This window comes from Streptopelia decaocto (assembly GCF_964273445.1).
Source record: "Streptopelia decaocto genome assembly, chromosome: 7".
Taxonomy (NCBI): Eukaryota; Metazoa; Chordata; class Aves; order Columbiformes; family Columbidae; genus Streptopelia; species Streptopelia decaocto.
Window position 1 is genome coordinate 37,417,158 of NC_138661.1, and position 26,372 is coordinate 37,443,529.

General features: G+C 40.2%; 1 protein-coding gene across 3 annotated transcripts in view; it reads right to left on the minus strand.

Annotated features, from left to right (window-relative positions):
• COX16 (cytochrome c oxidase assembly factor COX16) overlaps positions 1 to 26,372 on the minus strand; it is a 53,308-nt gene that overhangs the window by 15,622 nt on the left and 11,314 nt on the right. The gene's annotated exons all lie outside the window — the stretch shown is intronic.

Here is a 26,372-nt window from a genome sequence, read left to right on the forward strand (position 1 = left end):
AAGGAAGCACATTTGTAAGTAGCTCTGCCCTTGCATTACCTTAGATACTTGAATCTGTAACTTTTGTTTGAAACTGTCAAACTAAACAAAGCCTTGAACAAATGAAACAAGAAAGACCAAGAAAGAGAAAATTGCGATCACACTACATATTTTACTCCTGAAAGTTGTGTTCACTACATAAGTATAAAATATATTCTGGCTTTCAAAGTATAAGCATGAGTTAAAACTTCCCATTTTCTGGTGAACACACAGCTCTTTCCTCGTTTTGATTCTGTACTGATAGTGCTGGAGATTCCTGCCAACTTTCAGAGAAGTTTGTTCAAAGAACAAATCTAAGAACAGACATGTCAATGAAACACAGCAGATGCATTCCACATTTTAACAGCTTCTGCGCCCAGAAGCAGTTATGTTTATCCCTCCCTTTACTAAGTAACATCTGTCTCCCACAGGCTTAGGAGTAGAAGCAAAAGGGAAAAAGATAATTAGCATTCTTCATGCTTAGAGAAACCATTTTATGTTCTCCTCAAACAGATATAAGCCACATATGCAGTATTCAGATGTAGTCTTTAGGCTAATCAATTAAAATATCAAATAAATCTACCATGAGAAAACATTCTCAATTTTAGACCTTAAACACAACCAGTGTTCAACAAACCAGATGTGTTAGGAGACTGGTAATGTGGTTAGTTCTACATCCCTGGCACGCTAGTCCAACTATGATTAGTTCAGCGAAAAAACGTTGTTATTCTTAATTTGCTTCTTCTTGATCTCAATGGAAAGGGCTCAGTTTTCTTTGCCACAATCAACCTCAAATGTCTATAGACAGTCTGGAAAAGAAAAAGCAGGGAATAAATATTATCGAATTTGCCTGGTTGTTGACAAGATCCACCTTCATATTTCGCCCCAATGCAAGCTCCTGAACCTCAGAGGTACTAAAAATACACACCTACTATCTGTACTGATGGGGATTGCTCTGAAGAATTTCCCTAGGCCATAATGTTCCCCTCGGTTACAGACACTGCTTGCTAGTTAGTACGCAGCCTGTGAGACCTCAGTTCCTAAGGATGCTCAGACTGGCAAGTTTAACACCATCTGTGCATGGCCAGAGGTTCTATTTTCTTATCTGATCAGAGATCTGGCCATAGAAATACATGCATTTATTTGCAACTTCCAGACTCATAACACTTGGGAGCTAAGCCAAAACATCTAAAATGGTTAAAGTCTTTACAGGATACAGCTCCCACCTTCTTTTTAATTAAAAAAAAAAAACACCTTGTAAAACAAGGTAGTGTCTCTGCACTGGCCCTCGACATCAAATAAAAAATGAAATGCTGCGTCTCTGCCTTGGCATTCAAGGCCTCCACAGAACTGCCCCTCATTAAAGATGGATTGCCTCTCTCCTGTGACCATGACCTCCAACAACAGCCATGCTTCATTAGAACAACGAACCCATCCATCACACGGCCAGAACTGCAAACTCTTTGGGCAGTCAGACAGGCTTTGGAGCTCGCTTTCACAGAGATAAGAGTGATCGTGGACCCTACTGTATTCAAAACTAAAAGCAAACACTATTTGTTATGCTTGGTGTTCTCACAATACACATATGGACAAGGGGAAATAAATGCTCCAGCAAGTAAAGAAGCAAGCGAGTTTTATATCCTCCTATGTTTTCCCTTCATGAGATAACATGATTGGAGCAGCATTTTCACTTAATTAATCACAGCCAGAATTTAACTTACAAAGACAACTCAATATCCCCATTATCAAGTTTTATTTTCGCAATTTTTTGTGTGTTTGTTTGATGTGTGGTGCTTGCATGGCCACATTTGTGTAAGGCAAAGGGAAACAAGCAGTGAAGTTAATGCCGCTTCTACTCCCTTCCAGGCCCTTCTGTTCTCAGACTTCCTTGTGTCCTCACTCTTCCCTGCTCACACAAAGGGAGAAGACCAGGTAGAACTGGGACACAGCATCCCAATACTCACAACTGTTTGATTCTGTAGCTGTAATATTGACAAAAACAAAGAAATTAAGGACGTGAGTTGAAATTTCTCAGAACAAAAAGTTATCCTGTAAATGAGCAATGAAGAGAAACTGCTGCTTCTTTAGAAGCAGGAATTTTATTCAGCAAATCAACTCACAAAAAAAGAGTAGTTATACTGTGTTTTGAGGGCAAACTATACACACAACTCGGCAAGCTCTTAATATTTAACACACAGGCACATGAAGACTTGAAGTCCACTCTGCAGAACAAGTAATTTTGCTTGAAGTTCCACACACAAAAAAGGGAGCAAGTATATATTTCCTCTTATCTTTACTTTTTCATTCCCTACATAGTTACCCATGTACAATAATTTAAACGTATTAATACTCAACCTCACACAGAAATTGAGTCATATGCACGTTCTAAAGCCTTGATTGCAAACCCCTGCTTTTCAGGTGCCAAATGGAGACAGATGGGTTACAAATTGTTTTCAGAACCAATATGGCAGTTGGGAAAAAGTATATTATAAAGTTCTGTTTTCACAGTGTTTGTACCATGCTGCACTGTCTTTACAACAGGAAAAGAACAAAGAAAGAAAAACAGAATGGTGCTATTTTCATTCTGAAAAGGCAGATGAACATAAATATGAGCTGCAATCACAGATCACAACCAAGGAATGCTTAGAATGTGGGCAGAGCTAGGAAAGTGTTCATGCCAAAGCGGTAGCTCCTTTGTATCACACATCTGCTGGAAGATTCAAACACAAACACACACATTTTGCTTCCATGATGCCCGCTATGCCAACACACTTACTGCCAAATGAGCTAGAAGTATTCAGCTATGTACTAGCAAATGAATCATCAGCTAAATTTTGAATACAAATCCCTATTAGTAACTACGATGAGGGCAACAGACAAAGTCCAAGTGCCATAGCAGCCTGGCAATGTCCTCTGCACCATTATTTAGGAAGCAGGAAGGAACAGAAAATATCCCTTTACACTAGAGGCCACCTTCTTGTCAGGCAAGATCTCAGATGCTCCTTTAAGATCCATTTATATTCAAGCTTTGCCTTCAAATATGGAATTCAAAGATGTGTGGACTTACAGTTACAGCATAACTTCACATTAAATCATTACTGAAAATCTATCAAAATACATAATGCAAGTATTCAGACAGTTTTCGTGAGATGCTGTATGCAAGGCTTCGAAACCAATACTGCAATTATCATTTGTCAAGGCTTTACTATATATTTTTCCTGGGGTGTGGGTTTTGCTGTTGTTTGCCTTTTATCTTTGTTTTGGTTTTGTTTGTTTGTTTGTTTTCCTATGTAGCGCTTGTAGCAAAAATGAATGAAACATTCCAGTTCTATTCAATATATTCATCAATTACTTGGATGAGCGACCAGAGTGCACTGTCAGCAAGTTTGCTGATGACACCAAGCTGGGAGGAGTGGCTGACACACCAGAAGGCTGTGCTGCCATCCAGCGAGACCTGGACAGGATGGAGAGTTGGGCGGGGAAAAAAATTAATGAAATATAACAAAGGCAAGTGTAGAGTCTTGCATCTGGGCAGGAACAACCCCAGGTTCCAGTGTAAGTTGGGGAACGACCTGTTAGAGAGCAGCGCAAGGGAAAGGGACCTGGGGGTCCTGGTGGACAGCAGGATGACCATGAGCCAGCACTGGGCCCTTGTGGCCAGGAAGGCCAATGGCATCCTGGGGTGTATTAGAAGGGGGGTGGTTAGTAGGTCGAGAGAGGTTCTCCTTCCCCTCTATTCTTCCCTGGTGAGACCACATCTGGAATATTGTGTCCAGTTCTGGGCCCCTCAGTTCCAGAAGGACAGGAAACTGCTGGAGAGAGTCCAGGGCAGAGCCACAAAGATGGTTAAGGGAGTGGAGCATCTCCCTGATGAGGAAAGGCTGAGGGAGCTGGGTCTCTCTAGCTTGGAGAAGAGGAGACTGAGGGGTGACCTCGTTAATGTTTATAAATATGTAAAGGGTGAGTGTCACGAGGATGGAGCCAGGCTCTTCTCGGTAACAACAAACAGCAGGACAAGGACTAACGGGTTCAAACTGGAACACAAGAGGTTCCACTTAAATACGAGAAGAAACTTCTTCTCAGTAAGGGTGACAGAACACTGGAACAGGCTGCCCAGGGAGGTTGTGGAGTCTCCTTCTCTGGAGACATTCAAAACCCGCCTGGACATGTTCCTGTGCGACCTCACCTAGGCGTTCCTGCTCCAGCAGGGGGATTGGACTAGATGATCCTTCGAGGTCCCTTCCAATCCCTAACATTCTGTGATTCTCAAAGTATTTTGCACTATATGGGCTTATTTAATAGTACAGCAATTTGGAAGTGCAAGGGCAGGTACACAGACAAATCTCAAAAAAGGTTTAAGAATAAAGTTTTCAAATTAGAGGTTTGTCCCATTTTCCTCTCCACTGTTCCTTCAGATTTACCCTTTTTTAACTTCAAAAGGTTCCCAAAGCTATAGACTCAAAAAAAAAAAAAATTCTTAGCTGGCTAAAAGTAATAGGGATTAAGCACATAAATATTCTCAGAACTCTTAGCAGGCACCTTTTTGAGGCTGTAAGTACCCAAAAACCTTTAAAAATGTGGCTGCCACACAAAAAGGTCCATCTCAGGGAACAGACAAGGGGCACCACTTCAGAGCAAAGCAGGAATACCTGGTGCTTGCAGCCCCCACCAAACCAGGGACTCCTGCAGTGCATGGCAACAAACTCTCGGCCTCTCTACACTCAATAAAGGGAAATTTTTGATTGTAACACAAATATTTCTGGTACGTAAAACGTAATCATATAACGTAAAATGTAATCATTTACGTATAAACGTAAATCATAGAATCACTTTGGTTGGAAAAGACTCTGAAGATCACAGAATCACAGAATGTTAGGGCTTGGAAGGGACCTCAAAAGATCATCTAGTCCAATCCCCCTGCCAGAGCAGGAACACTTAGATGAGGCTACACAGGAAGGTGCCCAGGCGGGTTTTGAATGTCTCCTGAGAAGGAGACTCCACAAACTCCCTGGGCAGCCTGTTCCAGTGCTCTGTCACCCTCACTGAGAAGAAGTTTCTTCTCAAATTTAAGTGGAACCTCTTGTGTTCCAACCTCGTGTGTTCGAGTCCAACCATTAACCTCACCCTGGCACTTAAGCACATACCTAAGAACCTCATCTATACATCTTTTAAACACCTCCAGGGATGGTGACTCAACCACTTCCCTGGGCAGCCTGTTCCAATGCCTGACAACCCCTTCCGTGAGGAACTTTTTCCCAATATCCAATCTAAACCTCCCCTGGCACAATTTGAGGCCATTTCCTCTTGTCCCATCATTTGCTACTCAGGAGAAGAGACCAACACCCTCCATGCTACAACCTCCTTTCAGGTAGTTGTAGACAGCAATAAGGTCTCCCCTCAGCCTCCTTTTCTCCAGGCTTAACAGCCCCAGTTCCCTCAGCCGTTCCTCATCAGACTTGTGCTCCAGGCCCCTCACCAGCTTTGTCACCCTCCTCTGAACTTGCTCCAGCACCTCAATGTTTTTGTTTTTTTTTTGTCACGAGGGGCCCAAAACTGAACACAGTATTGAAGATGGGGCCTCACCAGCACAAAGTATGGGGGGACAATCACTTCTCTAGTCCTGCTGGCCACACTATTCCTGATACAAGCCAGGATGCTGTTGGCCTTTTTGGTCACCTGGGCACACTGCTGGCTCATATTTAGCTGGTTGTCAAACAACACTCCCAGATCCTTTTCTGCCAGGCAGCTTTCCAGCCACTCTTCCCTGAGCCTGTAGCGCTGCCTGGGGTTGTTGTGACCCAAGTGCAGGATCCAGCACTTGGCCTTGTTGAACCTCATGCAACTGGCCTCAGCCCAACGATCCAGCCAGTCCAGATCCCTCTATATGGCCTTCCTACCCTTCAGCAGATCAACATTCCCGCCCCATTTCGTGTCATCTGCAAACTTACTGAGGGTGCACTCAATTCCCTCATCCAGATCACTGACAGAGATAATAAACAGAACTAGCCCCAGTACTGAGCCCTGGGGAACATCACTCGTGACCGGCCAGCAACTGGATTTGGCTCCATTCACCACAGCTCTCTGGGTCCAGCCCTCCAGCCAGTTCTTTATCCATTGCAGAGTACACCCATCCAGCCATGAGCTGCCAGCTTCTCCAGGAGAATGCTGTGGGTTACGGTGTCAAAGGCTTTACTGAAGTCTAAATGTACAACATCTACAGCCTCTCCCTCATCCACTAAGTGGGATGCCTTGTCATAGAAGGAGATCAGATTGGTCAAGCAGGAAGTATGCTGCTACTAAAAAAATTCTCTAGTGAACAATTTTTCACTGATCCTCAGTGATCACAGTTCAGAAACAAGTAAGATACAGAGCAATTGTGAAATTTGTTAATGTCACTAACTTTACCTCCAGGATCTGGAAAGGATAGCTTTTCCCTAACACCATCACTAGCCCCTTTTGATGGCCAGAGGACTGGAACAGCTCTGCTGTGAGGACAGGCTGAGAGAGCCAGGGTTGTTCAGCCTGGAGAAGGCTCCAGGGAGACCTTATTGTGGCCTTTCATTACTTAAAAGGGGCCTATAAGAAAGATGGGGACAGACTTTGCAGCAGAGCCTGTTGCAATAGGAGAAGGAGTAAGGGTTTTAAACTAGGAGAGTGTATATTTAGGCTAAATAAAAGGAAGACATTTTTACAACGAGGGTGGTGAAAAACGGGAACAGGTTGCCCAGAGAGGTGGTAGATGCCCCATCCCTGGAGATATTCAACGTCAGGCTGGACAGGGCTCTGAGCAACCTGATCTAGTTGAAGATGTCCCTGCTCATTGCTGGGTGGTTGGACTGGATGAGCTTTGAGGGTCCCTTCCAACCCAAACTATTCTATGATTCTATGAAACAAAGCAGTGTCACTTCTGTTAAGCATTCAGAGAGGAGAGGTTGATCCAGGTTCTGATTTTCAGGGTAGCATTCCAGTCATCCACAACACACATATGCCTCTACCTGTAATTTAAATAGCCCACTTCCACAACAGTCTCTCAGCTATTGCCATTATTATTTATTTGACCACTTACTATTTGTGGCCATGGGTTTTAGTGCAAACCAAGTCTCAAATATCACCTAAAATTAATAGTTCAATTACTACACAAGGAAACTGTCAGGAGACAACTGTGTCATGAGGACTGTACTTTTAACAGCCTCCTCTCACACAAGTCAGTGTAGTAAGTTGGACACTTGTGTTCGGCGACTGGCATGTAGTGACCAAACAGTTGTATGCCAAAGCATTACAAAACCTTCCCTCTAGGAAGCATTTCCAGATGGCGGAAGAAGATGTTTCTACCCTGAAACTTGTTTGTTGTTTTTACTAACACATTAATATCCTTTTCTACCTTATCCTCCACAAATTAATATCCCCCTGAGAAAGATTTCAGCTTTTACTTTTGAAATGGGGAAGGATGATGGCTTGGATTTAATGAACACGAATTAAGCTTTTTTTTTCATCTGCTCACATCAGCATAAATCAAGGGGACAAAATTGTCCTCCAGGATCCACAACACCGAGGGCACAAAACAACTCCCTATATTAAATTCTTCATTTTGCTCTCACCACCCACTTTTTAAACTTAAAGTAAACCAGAGCCACCAGTTCTGGCTCTCCCAATAGAATATTTTATTTGAAAACATTTATCATATGCCTAACTGTTCTAAATGCAAAAATCAGCAATCTTGTGTGGATCGGTCAACTCTAATCTTCCTTGAGAAGACTCCCATAAATCGTTAAAAAAGTCTCTGTCATATATATTCCAAATTGTGGTTTATGAGCAGAGTGAGAAGCTGTAAACAAGAGAGGATAAATCCCAGGACTCATGAAGAACAGTGTAAACAAGAGCCAAGCTGAGAGCTGCTCTAATTAAGGAATTAAAGGAACCAAGCTTGTAAAGGTTGTAAAGTACAACAAAGGTTGTACTTATGCCAAATTCTCTGGCACACAGTCTTTGGTAACAGGGAAGGGCAAGGCAAAACATACCATTTCACGCAACTTCATTCACGACATCCTTTAACTACATTATTTATAATATTTAATACATGAAAAAGACTTTGTAAGGCTACTGCATATTCTTGGACAGGAATACTTCTGAACACTGAGGAGGCAACTGAGATTAGATGCAAAACCTGGCTTTGTGTTCTTTGACTCTTTCCTAAGATCTGCATAGAATACAGACAGTTAAACAAAAAAATATTTCACCCAGGCTCTGACAGAAATCAATGCAGACATTTCCAAAGGAACAAAATAAAATCTTATTACAGCAGCAGTTCCCAAAGATACAGTACATAGTGCACCAGTGATCTCTCAAAATCCAAATATTCTACTTGCTTCCAGATGGATCAAAAGAATCTCAAACTCTGAACCATACATTTTCACATGATAATGCCATGGGAAACACAGTTAAGTTAAAAGCTAATATGACAACCAAACCATACCACACTTCAGAAAGCACTTATATATGAGAAATCTAGATATGTTTAAGGTCATCAAAACTAAGAAGGGTTCTGTAGCTTTCAGTTCCAAGAAGAAGGTACTCAAGCATTTAATCAGTGATTTGTACGCACGTTTATTTATTTGATTTATAAAACATAAATTAGTGCCTTAAACCTTGGCTATGAGTATGCCAACATAAATTTCATTTTTCATTTCACAGTGGAATCCAGTGCAAAAACTGTTTCTTCCAGTATAAAATAAAATGTTCCAGAGGAAAAAAAAAACAAAACAAAACACAAAACAAACAAACAAAACACCACCCCCCCCCCCAAAAAAAAAAAAAAGAAAAACAACAAACACAACAACACCAAAAAAACCCCAACAACAATAGAAGACCAAAATGCAAGTCCAGAACTAACAGCAAGACCCTTGGTGTTTTTGTAAGGTCCCTGCAAGGAAAAGCAATTTTTGCAGCATGCATAAAGATGAAACAGTTCTAAGTACAGACCCAACCTCACCTCTCAAAGTCAGAATGGCAGAGCTCTCCAATACAGGATCTCACAGCTGGCATTCCTGCACTTTGCTACATCTTGGTTTCCCTGCAACCCACTAGTACAAAGGGAAGAACTTGCTAAGTATTATGCAAAGTTTTTCACAAATTTCCTTTTTACTTTCTTCCCAACAAGAAACAAAGTGTAAGACCTCCCAGGTGAAATGGACAGAACATGCTGAAGATCCATGGTGTAAATTACGCAAGAAAGGCAGAAGTGGTTCAGCCTGACTTACTAGCAGATTATTTCATGCATTGATTTATCACAGAGAGGAGTGCAAAGTAAGGCAACAGCACACTCTTTCCTGTGGGCCAAAAAAGATTCTTAGCCTGGAACAAGAGTTGCAGAATTTGCTGCGTCAGCCATCACAAAACATTGACAGAGAAAACTACAAGAGGAATAAGTTGCCTATTTTAAAAACATTAAAAGACAATTTCTCAAGGTGCCCTTGTAAAGTCTCTTTAGAATGCTATACTTGTCCTGCCACCTAAACATTGTGAAGTACAGGACATAAATTGAACATCCCTAAGGTACCAGTTTAGAAACAGGAAATGTTACATAAAACAGTACTTTAAAAATTCCTTTTCTTCTCAATGCGTGAGTATAATTTATGAAAAATTAATGAAATCTACTGAAAGACTTTAAGCTCTTAAGTATCAGTTTCATCATACCTTGATTTACACCCAAGCTCTTTACAATGTTTTAACAAACCTCTCAAAATTCCTTATCATGTGTCTGCTGTTATATATATTTGAAATTTACATTTTCAAACCTGTTTTCTGCATATTTCAGTTAACCCATCACCATGTTGTTTAGTTATTATTAGTACAGCATTAATCAACGTATGCAGAAGTCCAATTCTAATATGAAAAATGTCAAACCCCTGTATTCAGAATCATGTGCTCTTCAGTGGCAAAAGCAAAAGCTTTTACTTTGAATAGAAGTTGCACAAACACAAAAGGAACTCTAATAAGAGTTCTTCAATATTTATTGAAGAATGATTTGCTGTATCCAAATTATAGGGTTAATTGGTTTCATCTGCACCAATTTTCTGAAAGTAATGGACACGCTACTGAAAGCACTCCTAAGGTATATATAAGGACTCACATAATGCGAGTTTGTGATGCCAGTATTTAGGAAAGAAAAAAACCACAACTTTTTGCCTCGAAATGGAACATACTTAACAGTGAGAAATAATAAAGATAAAATACAACTTTTCCATGCAACCCCTGCAGAGTGAACATTTTTTTATCATATTTTTAAAAGAATGCTTTTAATGGCTATGTTCCTACTATGCAAGTTAAAACTGGAAAATAGGTGTAAATATAGTTTAAGCTTTTCCTTATCACTCTTTTAGTCTTATCCTAACTCTGGACAGAACCAACCTCTTTGTGGTATTCCAAAAAACAGAAAGGTCACTTAAGTTTCTGTTAAAAGCAAGTAACTTCAAGAGGGAAAATGAGAACTGGCAGTTTAAGCCAGCGTGTAAGCAGCTGGTGTTCCCCTCCTCATCATCTTGTCACTGCTGTACGAGCAGACGGAAGAGGACTGAAGAGGGTGTCCTCTGTTGTTCTGTGCTTTAGCAGAAATACCTGTGTTCAGATGTTCACTGCTCAATTAGGCTTGTCCTACTCAACTAGTCCTCGTAGCACTTTAACAACATAGCAAAACCAAAGGCACCATTCAATGTCTAAACCACTATCTTTCGCTTGGTGTCTCAGTTCAGAAACACAAAGGAATTCATTTAAAGGGAAAAGCCTACCTTCCTCATCAGAGACCAAACCTTAAAGCTTCAATAAAAGCACTGAGGCGTCAATGTAACAACAACAACCACCACAACAACGAGGAAAAAAAAAACCACACACAAAAAAACCCCAAACCCAGAAAAACCCAACCAACCTTCTCACATAGGAAAAGACATAGGTCATACTTCAAATGTTATATAAATACCCAATACAGTTAAAAGACTGCACAAGCACTCTTGCAGATTAAGAATGTTTTCCTTAACCAAACTTAAATGTACACAATTATATACGCATTTTAAAATTTTCTAAGTGTGTAAGTTAATGCCTAAGCCCTGTCTTGAGCCATGTGAAAATATACTTGCTACCTTCACACAAACAAGTCCAGTTTTCACAAACCAACAGCAAGAAAATATACATTGAATTTTTTACTGACTCAAGAAAATCAACAATTTAAAACAAAACCAAAAATCTGCTGGTTTTTAACACTGAAAATTGTTTTTAATTGTTTTAAAATATCATTTTGATTTATATCCAAACTTTCTGTAAGTACCGAAACAAATTTTGACTTTTTTATGTCTACATGAACAGAAATAATTTTCAGAATTCAGTGTGAAATTATCAAAATTGCTCTCATTGTTCTGCAACTATATTTCTACAAATAAATTATTGAGAAACTCCCCAACTACAAAATTCTAATAACTGCCATCCTAAATCTGCATGTGTTAAAGGAACTAACACTTCTCATCCCACAGTTCACATAGGATTTAAGTAAAAATACTTTCCACACTGACATCTAGTGAAGTTTTACAGTAAGAAAAAAAAAATCTGTTCTAATGCCTTCCACTTTCAGAGAGCATTTCATCACCAAATTACCTATATTTTAGGTTACTAGAATTAGCAACACATTAGTACATCATGGACTATTTTATCTTAACAGATATTTTGCCACTATTTTTAATAAACAACATGCTTACCTGCCTAAGGCTCAGACATTCTGAGAACGTTATAATGATAAGATCTGGTGTAATTCAATTTACAACCCAAGTAGGAAAGTTACTGTGTCCCTATTATGCCAGCTGTACTTGTAAAGGCTAAACATCCAACACTAACAAAACAATTCTACTACATTCAGTGGGAGCTATGAATGCAAAATATTTTAATTCACACATTTTAGATATTGATTAAAAAAGTCATCTCCCTTCTCTGTGCAATACCCAAAAAGCTTGTAATCCTACATTCTCTCTGTAGTCAATGAAGAAAGACAGGTTCCTCTGAGAATAACTAAATTAGTCTCCTGCTCTGAATCATCCCAGAACTTAGGCCCAGAAGCTGTATGAACAACACACAGTCTTCGAGGGCACCGAAGTGGACGGACTGTCAGGAGAGCCTGTCAATTTCTTGATGCCACGGCTGTCCCTCTGCTCACACAGGACAACGTACCAAACACCATCTCAGACACCTTCCACCCTCCCTGAGCTCTTCTCCGGGGAGAGAAGGCGCTATGGTGTAACAACCAAAACGCTAATCCCAGCACTCATTAAGGTTCTAAAGGCAAAGCCTCATTTTTATGCTTCATCTAAAAGAGGCAGTTAAGTACCACCTGACATAACATACAGGAGGTTCAGTGCTGACTCTGGGAAAAACGTATCACCTATTGAATCACAAGTAAACCTATAAACGCTTTCTGCAGTGACAGATATTTGAAGAGACAGATTATGCATTTTCCCCTCTCATTAGTGGTTGTACTCCAGATCCAAGTTTGGACTCTGTTTTTTCAGATTGCCGCATTGCTGCAGTTTACAACAGAACCAATTGATTTGGGTCTTTCTAGCGTCAAAAAGCTAAGGAGAAGAAAGGGAAGGTCCATTTAGACAGAGATCATGCTCAGAACTGAAACATTCTGGGGCAAAGGGTTTTCAATGCTTTCTTAGTAAAAACCATAGTGATCTACAAGTCCAGAAGTACAGAAAATGCTGATCTAGGGACCAGGACACCAGTACTTCTGTTTGAGCTTCAATCTGCTGACACCATGGCTATTGGCTTCACCAGATGAGTCTGGAAAGCTAGATGTTTTCTGGTGTTTGAGTGAGGTGAGGGGAAAACCAGCTGGATATTGCATTATATTTTGGCTAAAAGCTGCCTGAAGCTAAATTATACACTTGTAATCACTTCAATTGCAAGACAAAAATACTAGTAATTAATTGTGGCAATGTGACAGGATTTAAAGCAACTGAACAGAATTCTTGGTAGTATATAAAATGTAAAAATCTGAAAGCTGTTAACATTTTATGTACTGAAATTAGTTCCACTTGCAATGGCATCAGAGTGAGTTTCTCTAATTAATAACCTCTTCTTCATCTGAATCTAATCTTGACAACAGAAACACCATCAAGAATTATGAAATGAAAAAATGGCTTCTGTTTAAAACAAGGAACTCTTAATAGTTGCACTCTATTTTGCATTTCATCCCAGAGAAGCTCAATAATCTGAGTGAAATCTGGCAGATGTCCAGGTTTCTCCATATACAGCCCTTTTTTTGCCCCCACACAGAAATTGCATCCTGGCAAGATAATACAAGACAAAGAAAAGGAAAAAAAAGACAAGTTCTGCCATTTGTTTGGAATTTCCAGATGCTGGGCAGCACAGCAGCATAAGCAGGTAGTAGCTCTAACACGGCTGCTTGATGGTTGGAAATCCTAAACAATGTACATTCACTAGGACCCGAAAAAAGAGTCATCTTGCATGCAGAACACACCTAGAATGCTCCCTTTACTGAGTACGCCCGAGTAAGACATGCCACATAGGATCCAGATTCTGTCCTGAATTTCCTGGACATGAGAGCCCGCACATGAGGCACTGACTCCAAGGCAACCTTCTAAGTGCATCCACAACTTGCATACACATATTAGAAGGTGGAACACCACATAGGGTCACCAAGGTATCTCCTAGTTTAAGATAGGTAAATAGCAATGGGTACATATGTGTTAGTACACATATGTGAAGATTCAGAACTAGATTTACAGGAGACTAGCATCTGCCTGTGTGGCAAAATCCACAGCCTAAATTAGACTTCTGGAATAATTTGAAAAAAAGAGAGAAAATATTTAAATGCTTAGAAAGGGGACACACATTAGGCAGCAATTAGAGCAGCAGTAACTACAGACAGACAAGAGGAAAGGCTGAAGAGTTTGTAAGGACTAGACAATGTATCCTGAGATTCTAGAAGATACCTCCTTCCAGTTAGGATTCATAACCTTTAGCCATCCCAGAGCATGGTGAACCAGGTTTTCTTTGTTTGTTTCAAAGAAAAAGAACAACTCCCTCATTTCTGAGAAATAACAATGCCCTGACAAAAGGGGGGTAGCTTCAAGATGTTTAATATTGAATACTCATTTGATAAAAATACAGAAATTCTCAGTGGCATAGAAATTAAAAAAACAGGTTTTCCCTACTTCACATGTATAATCTAGGTCACAATCACATTTTTTCCCTCATTCTTCCAGTTTCTTGACTACATCGTACAGAAAGGACTTTCAAAAAGGAAAGCTGGTAGTGCCTGTAGCTCCAGGCAATCTACGAATTTAGGGTTACTGCATGTTGCCCAGAGAAAGGAAATGTGCCTTGAAACTCTCACCCACAGCCTGGGTACCTGCCCTCTGGCTGAACCGGCAGGTCCTGGGAAGCAGCATCCCCACTTCTGCAGCCACCATGTGGGAAACCTCACCAGTTCTACACAACAGCTGACTTAGTGGCACTCACATCTCAGCTAACACAGACTGAGGAACATCTATTTAACGAAGCCTAAAAGATTTTCTATATATTTAACAGATGCCAAGCTATGCAGCACCATGAAAGCTAAGATACCAGAGAGCTTGGCCAAAAGCAGAATTTTAGGTACACAAAGGATCTTGAGTCCAAAAGTGATACGCGTCCAGGTTGCTGCAGAATGGAAGTTTAAAGAATGAAGCCTCAGATCTAGATAGATATGAAGCCCCTGACATTTTAAATCAATTTTTCCAATCTTCATAAAAAGCACAAGACGTCTCTGCCTCACAGAGACATGCCATTTCTAATTCAATGGTGTTTATTAATGTATTCTACACTCAGGATATAACATGACATCCTGCTGTGGATGGCAGAAAAAACCTGCAATTTTTACAGCAGCAGTAACCACTGCATATGTGGAAACTGACAGGTAAGGGCTTTCTTCATTAGAAAAAAAAAAAAAAAAGAAGAAGAAGAAGAAAAAAGCATGATAAGGTTCAGTGAAACACTTTGCCATGGAAACCTTGAATATTATCATTTAGGGTCTCTGGCCAAACTCAGTATCATTAACAATAGATTTTCATATTCATTGCCAAAGAAATCATGCTGGAGCAATATTATAAGATCGAAACTAAAGATTAATTTGAAAAACAGATATTTTAAAGTTAAAAATTGGTACAGCTCTAATTCTTCATCAGGGAGCACACATATTACCAAAATAATATCTGTATTACTGTTATTAATGTCATCACATCCAGATTTAGTGAGACTGGCCCAACTTTCAACAACCATGCTGTGATTCTGGAATCCCAGGTTATTAAGATAAGGTTTCTGGTCTTGACAGGTCTCCTGGTTTCATCAGAACAGGCTGGATGGCCTTAGTCTCATTTTTTCAACTTGATACAAGATGGTAAGAAAGGGCAAGCATGGGCAATATCTCAGCTCCAGGTTCTTCTACAGCTGTTTGTGGTGATGATAAGCAGTGGGTCTAGGTGGATCCCATCACTGGAAACCATTCAAAAGCATACACACAGCATCAGCCTTAGAATGGGGCAATAACAAAAAAATCTTACTGAATCCCAGACTGACTCTGTATTTGCCTTTTACAGAAAAAATAGTGGTTGATATGCTACAAAGGTACACCTGCCTGGTATAATTGCAAATTCGGTAAGCAGCTTTTTAGAGACAAAGTTGGGAAATCATCGAAGCTCAGGCAAAACAGATTAGTTTTTCCTGAAATCAATGGAAAAACATGAACCCACCACTAACAGCTGAACCTCAAAATCTTCAAGAATAGCACAGATAAAGGGCTCATTTCCATGCAGTCCCTCTGGACTGAAAGGAAACAAGAAAGAAAACTGATGTCTGAACATCTGGTACCACCACAATACAGAGTATGTAAAGCTCTGCTACCCTTTCATTTTTGTGCCATATTGCAAGACTGAAATTACTACCTCGGATGATTCTGAACCATGGTCAAGAGATGTAACAAGTTCCAAATTCCCCCTGCCAACAAAGACACCATAAGGGCACCTGTTTAGCCATCGATCAGGAGCCATGCTGCCTCACTTAACATCCAATTCTAAAACGCTCTACAAAGCAGGCTATGCTTGAAAGCAAGGTCTGCTTTAATTTAGTAAAATACACTTCAATACATAAAAGACTGACAAAGATTTTTTTTTCATCCTATAAGCAGTCATAAATGTATGCCTCTCACATTCTCTAAAGCACCAAACAACATTTCAGTGTATTACTTTCTTAATTTTTGAGGACCTAAGGCCAAGCTCATTAATGAATTTAGTATTTGAAAATCAACTAAATCAACTTACACAAAGAAATTAGCCTAAGTTTCTCTCCATTAGACTTGATACTCAGGCCAACCTGACCTGCCTAAGGAGAAAAGAGAAGAAAACAATAATCACCAACATCAATCCCTTGCCACACTGTGCTTGTGTAATTAGCTTACTGAAACCAATTAAACACAGGAAGATGCATTTATAAATAAATGCTCAAAGGCTAGATGAGAAGACTTAATTATTCTTCTAAGTTCAGTGACAGATGCTAAAATGATTCCATGTTCCTTTGCAGACAAGTTTAGAAAGGGTACCTTTCCAATAAAAAAATTCCACCAGACACCAATTAAAGATATTTTGAGTTCATTTTGTTCACACTCAAATTAAACAGGATCTTTTTAATACAACCTCCTATGAAATAATGGAGGAAACTCTCCAGAATCACATAATACTTCAAACACAAACAACAGATCAAATAAGAGAGAGTTCCTCTACCTTCAAGCTATCTGCTAGTTTGCCAATGAAGCTGCAGGGAAAGCATATTTAGGGCAAGCTTCATCTCACCTGATTTGAGCCATCTACATCAAGGGTGTCAAACTAATTTTCAAACCTTTGATGCGAAGCATAAAGTCTCTATTTAGGCTCCCCCTACAGTCAGCTGAATAGAGAACAGCATTTCTAGAGAAAACTAATCCCACTTTAACATTAGTGTCTGAAAGCCTAACTCATCTGCACCTGAAGGTGGGCAGAGGTTTATCTCACCTACCATTCCCTGCTCAAATTAAATATAAATATATTCATACACTAAGGATAATACTCATCTCACTGAAATGTGGTAATAATGAAGCGTCAAGCTCAATCTCTCTACTTTTCCATCGGTCAAAAGAGAACATCTTTCTCAGCCAGCTATTTTTAAATTAGATGAAGTACATATGGGAGCATTTCCCTCTCAAACCATCTATACGGGCTGCCTGGATAGCTGCCTCAAACCAAGCATTTCATTTAAGACAACAGCAACATGAGCAAGATGAATCCCTGACTCAGTGCACAGCACCACAAACATACATTTAGATTTAGCTGAGCAGATACTGAGTGTTTAAATTTTACTTCCTTAACTCTAATGATAACTATTTATAGTATTTTCAGTAATAACAGCATCAATTTACATTGACCTTAGCACTGGTAGGAGGTGTTGGCACACCAGGAAATCTAAAGGATGAGTCTAAATCCATTTGGAGCAAAATCAAGCCGAAAGTCAGCAGAACACAGAAGATAACAGAGTGCATGGAACGAGTTGGGCTGGCAGCAATAGTGTCAGGTCCATTACTTGTCATTAGAACGACCTATACCAGCATGTGCTTCTCCAGCCCTGTCCATTGACTTAACCTATCCAGATTTCTCCTTGAAATGGTGAAGTCAGTCAAGTTTTGGGCAGACTTATGATCTTTGGGAACACCAAGGTGTAATATGATTTCAAACCTAGAAGCTTATCCATTACGAACTGCAATGAAAAGTCAGTTGAACAATTTGGGGGCAGAAAGGAGAAGACACACCTTTACACATCCAGCTACAAATACTGTTTGCTATCTCAGTTGAATTCTTAGTATCTTTGATAGCTTTGCAAATAGAGCAAATACTGTTTTCTAACACAGACGCAGGTCCTCAAATAAGACAAACAAGATAGCTCCCAGTGAAGCAGCTCTAGCTAGCACTAGTGGCTCGCAATATGTTTAATGATGAGGACAATCTGCTGACGTTCCACAAACATAATTAAAAAATAGCATTATTTGTGTAATTTTAAATGCTACAGACATATTCATAACTTTAGGTGATTCTGTTTTAAAATTTTCAGCTCATATGAAATAAGCTACTTAAAGGAAGAAAGTGATATAGAAACATGACAGATTGTTCAGAAACCATACTAACTTTAAAGTAACTTTTAAAATTACATTTAATTATTTAATGTTTTGTTGTTGTTTTTTTTTTGGGGGGGGGGAAACAACAAAACACACCAATACAAAAAAACCCACCACACACACACAAAACAAACTACAGAACAAACCAAAAAACACAAACCAAACTTCTGCTTGGGCACAGAAATCCTATGCAGATTGAATTAACAGGCAGGTAAAACAGAAGCAGTAACCAACAGAAAATTTTAGTTGTAATACGTCAGGGCATGCTTATGTGTGCAAACCCTGCAGACATACTGGAGCTAGTTTCCTAATAATGGCAATATTAATGTGCCAGCCAGCAACACAGCATAGTCTTGTCCAATCACTCACAAATTTATTCCCCTTTCTTGGTGAATGTTCCAATGTCATTTAAACACAATGCTGCTGCAGTTGTCACCATCTCAACAGTTAAACTGTAGTATGTCTGTGAAAAAAAGTAATGTTTCAACTGCAACATAAAAGCATTCTAATAGGCAGTTATCACTTCTCAACTATCCACTTATAATAATGAGAAAATGCTGGACTGATTTCCTGGACCTTCCTGAAGCAAAAGCCCGTTATGTTCGCCCCTGATATGAAGGCCTCATGGAAACTGGTCAATTCTCTGCTCCTGTTTCATCCTGAACTATTTCATCCTGACCCAAAACACTTGAATTAATGCATCTCACCTGAGGAAGTGTTTTTTTTAAATACTCACTCGAATTTAAATAATGCCTTTTATTTGAACTAATTAACTTTCCGGTTGCCTACATAAAGTAGAGCAGCATTAATTATCTCCCTTTTGCAGACTGAGGAAGTGAGATTCACTAGAATTCAATGACTTGCTCACAGGCAGAGAAGAGATCTGAACAATATTTCCATCTTGTTCAGGTTCTTGATTCAGTTCTCTCCTCTACCACAGATCTCCTCTCTGCCTATGAGCAAGTCATAGAATTTTAGTGAGTCTCACTTCCCCAATTCTCAGCCTCACCTCCATCCCTGGGAAAAGTGATGGAACAACTTATCCTTGGTGCCATCTCAAGGCATATCAAGGATAAGAGGGTCATTAGGGGCAGTCAACATGGCTTCAGCAAGGGGAAGTCATGCTTGACCAATCTCATCGCCTTTTATGAGGACATAACCAGGTGGATAAATTATGGCAGAGAGGTGGATGTGGTCTATCTTGACTTCAGTAAAGCATCTGACATAGTCTCCCACAGCATCCTTGCTGCTAAACTGAGAAACTGTGGACTGGACGATCGGGTAGTGAGGTGGACTGGGAACTGGCTGAAGGAAAGAAGCCAGAGAGTTGCAGTCAATGGGGCAGAGTCCAGTTGGAGGCCTGTATCTAGTGGAGTCCCTCAAGGGTCAGTACTGGGACCAGTACTATTCAATATATTCATCAATTACTTGGATAAGGGGTCAGAGTGCACTGTCAGCAAGTTTGCTGATGACACCAAGCTGGGAGGAGTGGCTGACACACCAGAAGGCTATGCTGCCATCCAGCGAGACCTGGACAAGCTGGAGAGTTGGGCGGGGAAAAATGTAATTAAATATAACAAGGGCAAGTGTAGAGTATTGCACCTGGGTAGGAACAAGCCCAGGTTCCAGTATAGGTTGGGAAATGACCTATTAGAGAGCAGTGTAGGGCAAAGGGACCTGGCGGTCCTGGTGGACAGCAGGATGACCATGAGCCAGCACTGGGCCCTTGTGGCCAGGAAGGCCAATGGCATCCTGGGGTGTATTACAAGGGGAGTGGTTAGTAGGTTGAGAGAGGTTCTCTTTCCCCTCTACTCTTCCCTGGTGAGACCACATCTGGAATATTGTTTCCCATTCTGGTCCCCTCAGTTTGAGAAGGACAGGGAACTGCTGGAGAGAGTCCAGTGCAGAGCCACAAAGATGATTAAGGGAGTGGAGCAACCCCCTCATGAGGAAAGGCTGAGGGAGCTGGGTCTCTTTAGTTTGGAGAAGAGGAGACTGAGGTGGGACCTCGTTATTGTTTATAAATGTGTAAAGGGTGAGTGTCATGAGGATGGAGCCAGGCTCTTCTTGGTGACAACCAATGACAGGACAAGAGGTAATGGGTGCAAACTGGAACACAAGAGGCTCCACTTAAATATTAGAAGAATCTTATTCTCAGTGAGGGTAACAGAACACTGGAACAGGCTGCCCAGGGGGGTTGTGGAGTCTCCTTCTCTGCAGACATCCAAAACCTGACTGGACACATTCCTGTGTAGCCTCATCTTGGTGTTCCTGCTCTGGTGGAGGGATTGGACTAGATGATCTTTCAAGGTCCCTTCCAATTCCTAACATTCTGTGAAATAAGATTTTCAAGGAGATTCATGAAAGTTATTTAAATCACATGCTGCTGTGGGTCCCCTGACACCTGTTGTGAGCTTCAAGACACAATGTTAATGGACAACAGCAGGGAACCCCCAACAATATTCTAAAACCATAATACTTAGTATAGCCAACCAGTCAACACACTTAAATCACTATCAAGGCCAATTATGAGAAAAGCTGTAAGCCAGTAAAATGTCAGCATTGTAACTCAACATATTAGCTTTCTTTTCTCTTCCACTCCTCATTCTTTTCTTTTTCAAAGGACAGCAAGGCTTCCAGGATAACCCTCTATGCACTATATGAACTCTTCTTCCTAACTCTGAGGTCTGGGATTATTAAAGAAAGCTGAGAACCTCGCAGTTATATCATTTCATGAGTTAGGACTTGAAGACGCGAAGTAAAAGCAATAAATGAAAACAGACAATTGCAACACTAGCACCTTGCAGGTGTCTATAAGCAATGTCTCATGGGTAATTACACACCAGTCAATTGGTCAAAAAGCTTAGGTGAGGAGCTCAAAACACTGCCATTCCCTTTAAAGGAATTTTAAAGGCAATTTATTTAGTCTGCATCAAGCAAGCTTTACGCTCCTACACACTTACTAATGAGTGTGCTTCATACCACCACCATCGCTCCTTTTATAATCTCTCCGGGTTTAGTTTTATTGCTAATAGAGGACAGCGTTCTGAAAGAATAGGTCAATTATTTTCATTTTCACTTGGATTTTAATTTCTGGAGTGTCGTGCAATGGTCATACATATTTTAACGCACAACAGTTGATTCAATAGTAAAACTCACAGGAGAAAAGACTGAACTTTGGTCCTTTTGACTCTTCACTGCCTCTACTTTCTGTCTCAGAAAGACAGAAACCATCATTGTTCTCATTTCTTAGGATTCTATTTTTGGGGTGCACTCATTTGCACAGGACAAATGAAAAGTGAACATGATCTACATAGTTTGTAAACACTAAAGAGGTCAGTATAGTAACACTGTCTACCTAATCCACAGCAGGAACTACTTGCAAATTTCAAAGGCTAATTGATGTTTTGTTTCCTGCCAAAATGACCTAGCTTTCCTAGAAGCGCTTCTGCTGCATGTTACCCTGGAGGAACTTGCTCACTCCTATTCCTCCCCATACTCTAAGAACCAGCCTCACAAGAATACTTCTTCAACAAAGCCATTGTGGAGCCTACAAACTCTATTTTACTAGTCCAAATGTTTTGCTGACAGGCTGAAAGCCTAGATTTTCCCAGGTAGTTAATACATAGCTTCTCTTCGACACTCCACAGTAACTATCAGCCAATAGTACAGATGTCCAAGATTCTCATATCCAAAATTAGAACTGAATCAGCAAGTCTCTATGATGCTTGAATGACAACAATGGGCACACAGTAAATGAAAATTATTATTACATAATTGAAAGGAAACATTTTCTGTATATTTAATAGAAGGCACATTTTCTGTAAAAAAACTCCTTAAATAAGCATCTTATTCAATTACATACACAACAAGAAGACAAAGAAAGAGCCTAGCTTTCCATTTGAGAATAAAGGTGTTTGGAACGATGCCTATAGAAAGCTACTCATTTCTTCTCATTAATTCCACGTGATTTTATCATAAGCATACCTGGTTTTCTATAACCAATTTTGATTTGCATAAATTCTTCCCAGAAAATGAACAATTACCTAACCTAATGATTTCTCCATTAATGGACATTTTGGCAACAATAGATAATGGAGAAATGCTTGATTAGTTTCAGAAGATTCTGACTAGCATAAACAGGCATTTACATCAATAAGAGTCTCAGCATAAGTTGACTTTAAAAGCAGAACATTCAGTGCGCTGAGGGAATCTGCCTGATTTAGGTATTCTGAGTAAGGGTGTACCCAAAATGTTTTTTTGCTTTTCTAAGAGATGGGCATATATAAAGCCTTGAGATCCAAAAATGCTATACTAAATTGATAAAAATATCTGTTCCTGAGACACTTACAGCCCCTCTCTAGCTGGATCTCTAGGCTCTGTCTCTGTCCTGCACATCGCTGAGCATTAGCCCAAGATCCAAAGCCACGGCTCAAATGAACAAGAGGACAGGATTCCTTTTGCAGCCCCTTCCCAGCAGCACTCCAGCTGTAGCTCCAGGCTCTCTCTCTCTCCCGATCCCAATCCGAGCCCCAGCCCAATGCATCACCACCAAACCGTACTCCCTCTGAAAAGTCCATACCACCTTTTTCTCTTGAATTTCAATTCCTTTATCAAGGAACCTTCTTCAAAAGCCAGTTTGACATTAATAACATAGGCATTACCACTAATGCAGATTTTGCTCATTAAGCCACAAGAATACAAAGAGAAAGCGGCAATTAACCCATTAGCAACAGAAACACAGACACTAGTTCTACTATAACACTTCCTTCGAAATATCACTGTCAACCGAGAACTCGTTTAATAATGTGGTTTCCCTTACAGCACAATGAGAATGGTTAGCCTGAAAAAGGTAAAGCACAAATACTTTTGAAGGGAAGGAATCATAGTTTAGCATCTGAAATGTAGTAGAGACGTACCACAAAAGGATCATCTAAGTTCTGTCTACCTAGCAGCTGAATTAGCAAGAAAACATGTTTAGAAGTCATGCTTACAGAAGGGGGCATACTATGGTTTGCACATCTTTAAAATATTATCAAAAAAGACAGGCACTCAGGTATTACAAATCCTAGCCTACTTTTGGATGGGTTGCTTCACTTTTTGCAACCTCAATTTTTTCATCAGAAACATCAAAATAATAATCATGTCTTTTCTGACAGTAAGGCTGTGAAGCTTAATTCATTTAAATTATGTGAAAGTCCTTTGAACTCCTTGTATCAAAAGTGTTATTTAATTAAACATTGTTATTATTCCAAATGAGCAACTATAACAAAAATTCCTTTTTATTATTGCCTATTGCAATTTGCACGTAACTGCTCAACCCCCAAAAGGAGCACTTGTCCCAGTTCTGATAAGGACTTATGCTAGTCAAAGTGTGTTATATGAGAAAAGCATATTCTACTCCAACACAAAAACATTTTAACCAGTGACAAAATAAGCAGATGTTATGATTATCAGGATTTTAAATAACGTTTTTAAATTACTTAGATTAATGTTCTTTTCCTGAGTTTCATGTACATTTTAGACTAGGTTTGTTCTTTTTATCAGTTAAAATACATTCTAATCTCTTCTGATGTCCTATTTGATGAACTAGAATGCTTCTTAATTCTGTTTTTATGGACATAGAAACAGAAACTAATGGAACACATTGCTTTGATTTGTCTGTCTATAAATGAGCCCAAAGTTGATGTTGCTAGTTCTCATCCAGTACTGCATTATAATTTATTGAAATTCCATCTATTCCTTAACAAAATAATAATGAAAAACACAAAAGAAATGCTGCAGAATTAAGTAATACTGGTCAGAGAAGAATCTAGATGTCCTCTTTTAGCTTTTCAGAGATTAAGAACTCCAGGGTGTAGTAGCTTCCCCTCAGAGCTTTCACGTACTACTGTCTAATTCGATGATGTTTCACTTGATTAGAAATGCTGGGACAAGAAGCCACATAAATCTGAATGAGCACAACTATTACCAGGCTTTATCCCTGATCTCCAGTCACAGTGCAGATCATGGAGGCCAAATGTAATTCACCGAGTACGAATCTGACCAAAAAACTGACATAAACGCAACAGGCAAATTGTTGCCCCTATTGTGATCCCCATCTGTCTGGACAAAAACTTAAAAGGCTCCAACTAGTCCCAAAAGCTCAGGACTGATAGAAAATAACTACCCATAAAACAGCACTGAGAAAACATCTGTAAGGTTACTCCCCCCTGTCTATGGGCTATATCAAATGCAAGACTGAGCAGCAGTGGGCTACACAGTACTTCAAAGGCCACAGTTAGGTGTGTAACACAAGGAACAATGAAGAATTATTAAAGTAATTTAGATAGCCCACAACAAGTCTCTAAGAAAAAGCACGGGGGTCTCCAAACTCTCAGAACTCAAGATCTCAAAGATCTGACCACAGTAGAAAGCCACGGTGTCCAGAGTGTTACACATTTTTTTATATAAAGTGCCATATAGTCTTCAAAAAAGCTTCATGTCACCTGCAAGTCAGCAGCACTGAGACCAGAAAACATTTGTGCATTGCAACGGCAGACTTGCAGGTAAAACCTAGGCAGACAGCTAGGTAAAGCAATCAAATATTACATTCTGCTGAACTGACGTACTGTTTTCAGATTATTTCATATGCAATTTAGAACTAGTGTTACACTTGGAGGTGTAAGCAAGCTATTTCCTCCCTCATTCAGAAGGTTTCCAGTTCATTTAAAGAAAGGTTTCTTCCATACAATACATTCTGTCAGATTGAGTGAAGACTAGCTTGTTTCTTTCACAGAGCTTAAAGAATAGGATGTTAATAGTGGTAGTCAATGGTGCGGAGTCTAGTTGGAGGCCAGGATCTAGTGGAGTGCCTCAGGGGTCAGTACCGGGGCCAATATTATTCAATATATTCATTAACGATTTAGACGAGGGAATAGAGTGTACTATCAGCAAGTTTGCTGATGACACTAAGCTGGGAGGAGTGGCTGACACGCCAGAAGGCTGTGCTGCCATCCAGCGGGACCTGGACAGGCTGGAGAGTTGGGCGGGGAATAACCTAATGAAATTTAACAAGGGCAAGTGTAGAGTCCTGCATCTGGGCAGGAACAACCCCAGGTTCCAGTATAGGTTGGGAAATTACATATTAGAGAGCAGTGTAGGGGAAAGGGACCTGGGGGTCCTGGTGGACAGCAGGATGACCATGAGCCAGCACTGGGCCCTTGTGGCCAGGAAGGCCAATGGCATCCTGGGGTGTATTACAAGGGGGGTGGTTAGTAGATCGAGAGAGATCCTCCTTCTCCTCTACTCCGCCCTGGTGAGACCACATCTGGAATATTGTGTCCAGTTCTGGTCCCCTCAGTTTGAGAAGGACAGGGAACTGCTGGAGAGAGTCCAGTGCAGGGCAACAAAGATGATTAAGGGAGTGGAGCATCTCCCTGATGAAGAAAGGCTGAGGAAGCTGGGTCTCTTTAGTTCGGAGGAGACTTAGGGGTGACCTTATTAATGTTTATAAATATATAAAGGGTGAGTGCCATGAGGATGGAGCCAGGCTCTTCTTGGTGGCAAACAATGATAGGACAAGGGGTAATGGGCTCAAACTGGAACACAAGAGGTTCCACTTAAATTTGAGAAAAAACTTCTTCTCAGTAAGGGTGACAGAGCACTGGAACAGGCTGCCCAGGGAGGTTGTGGAGTCTCCTGCTCTGGAGACATTCAAAACCGGCCTGGACATGTTCCTGTGCGACCTCACCTAGGCGTTCCTGCTCCAGCAGGGGGATTGGACTAGATGATCTTTTGAGGTCCCTTCCAATCCCAAACATACCGTGATACTGTGATACTGTGAAAGTTATCTGCTTATCTCAGTCAACACAAAGCCAAGCCCTGAAAAACATCTAACATTATATACTGGACACTAAGTATCATTCGAAAACAGAATCTTTTAAAATATCAGTTTTCTTAGTCAGATATTAAATAGGGATTACCAGATATTAGCAGATACAAAATCTTTGTAATAATCTCATTCTAGATGTGCTACACTTCTTGCCCAGGATTTAGAATTGCCACTTAAAACCAACCAAAGAAACAAATTTTTTCTATTATTTATGTTGATCTCTTTCACAGACAGTAAAAG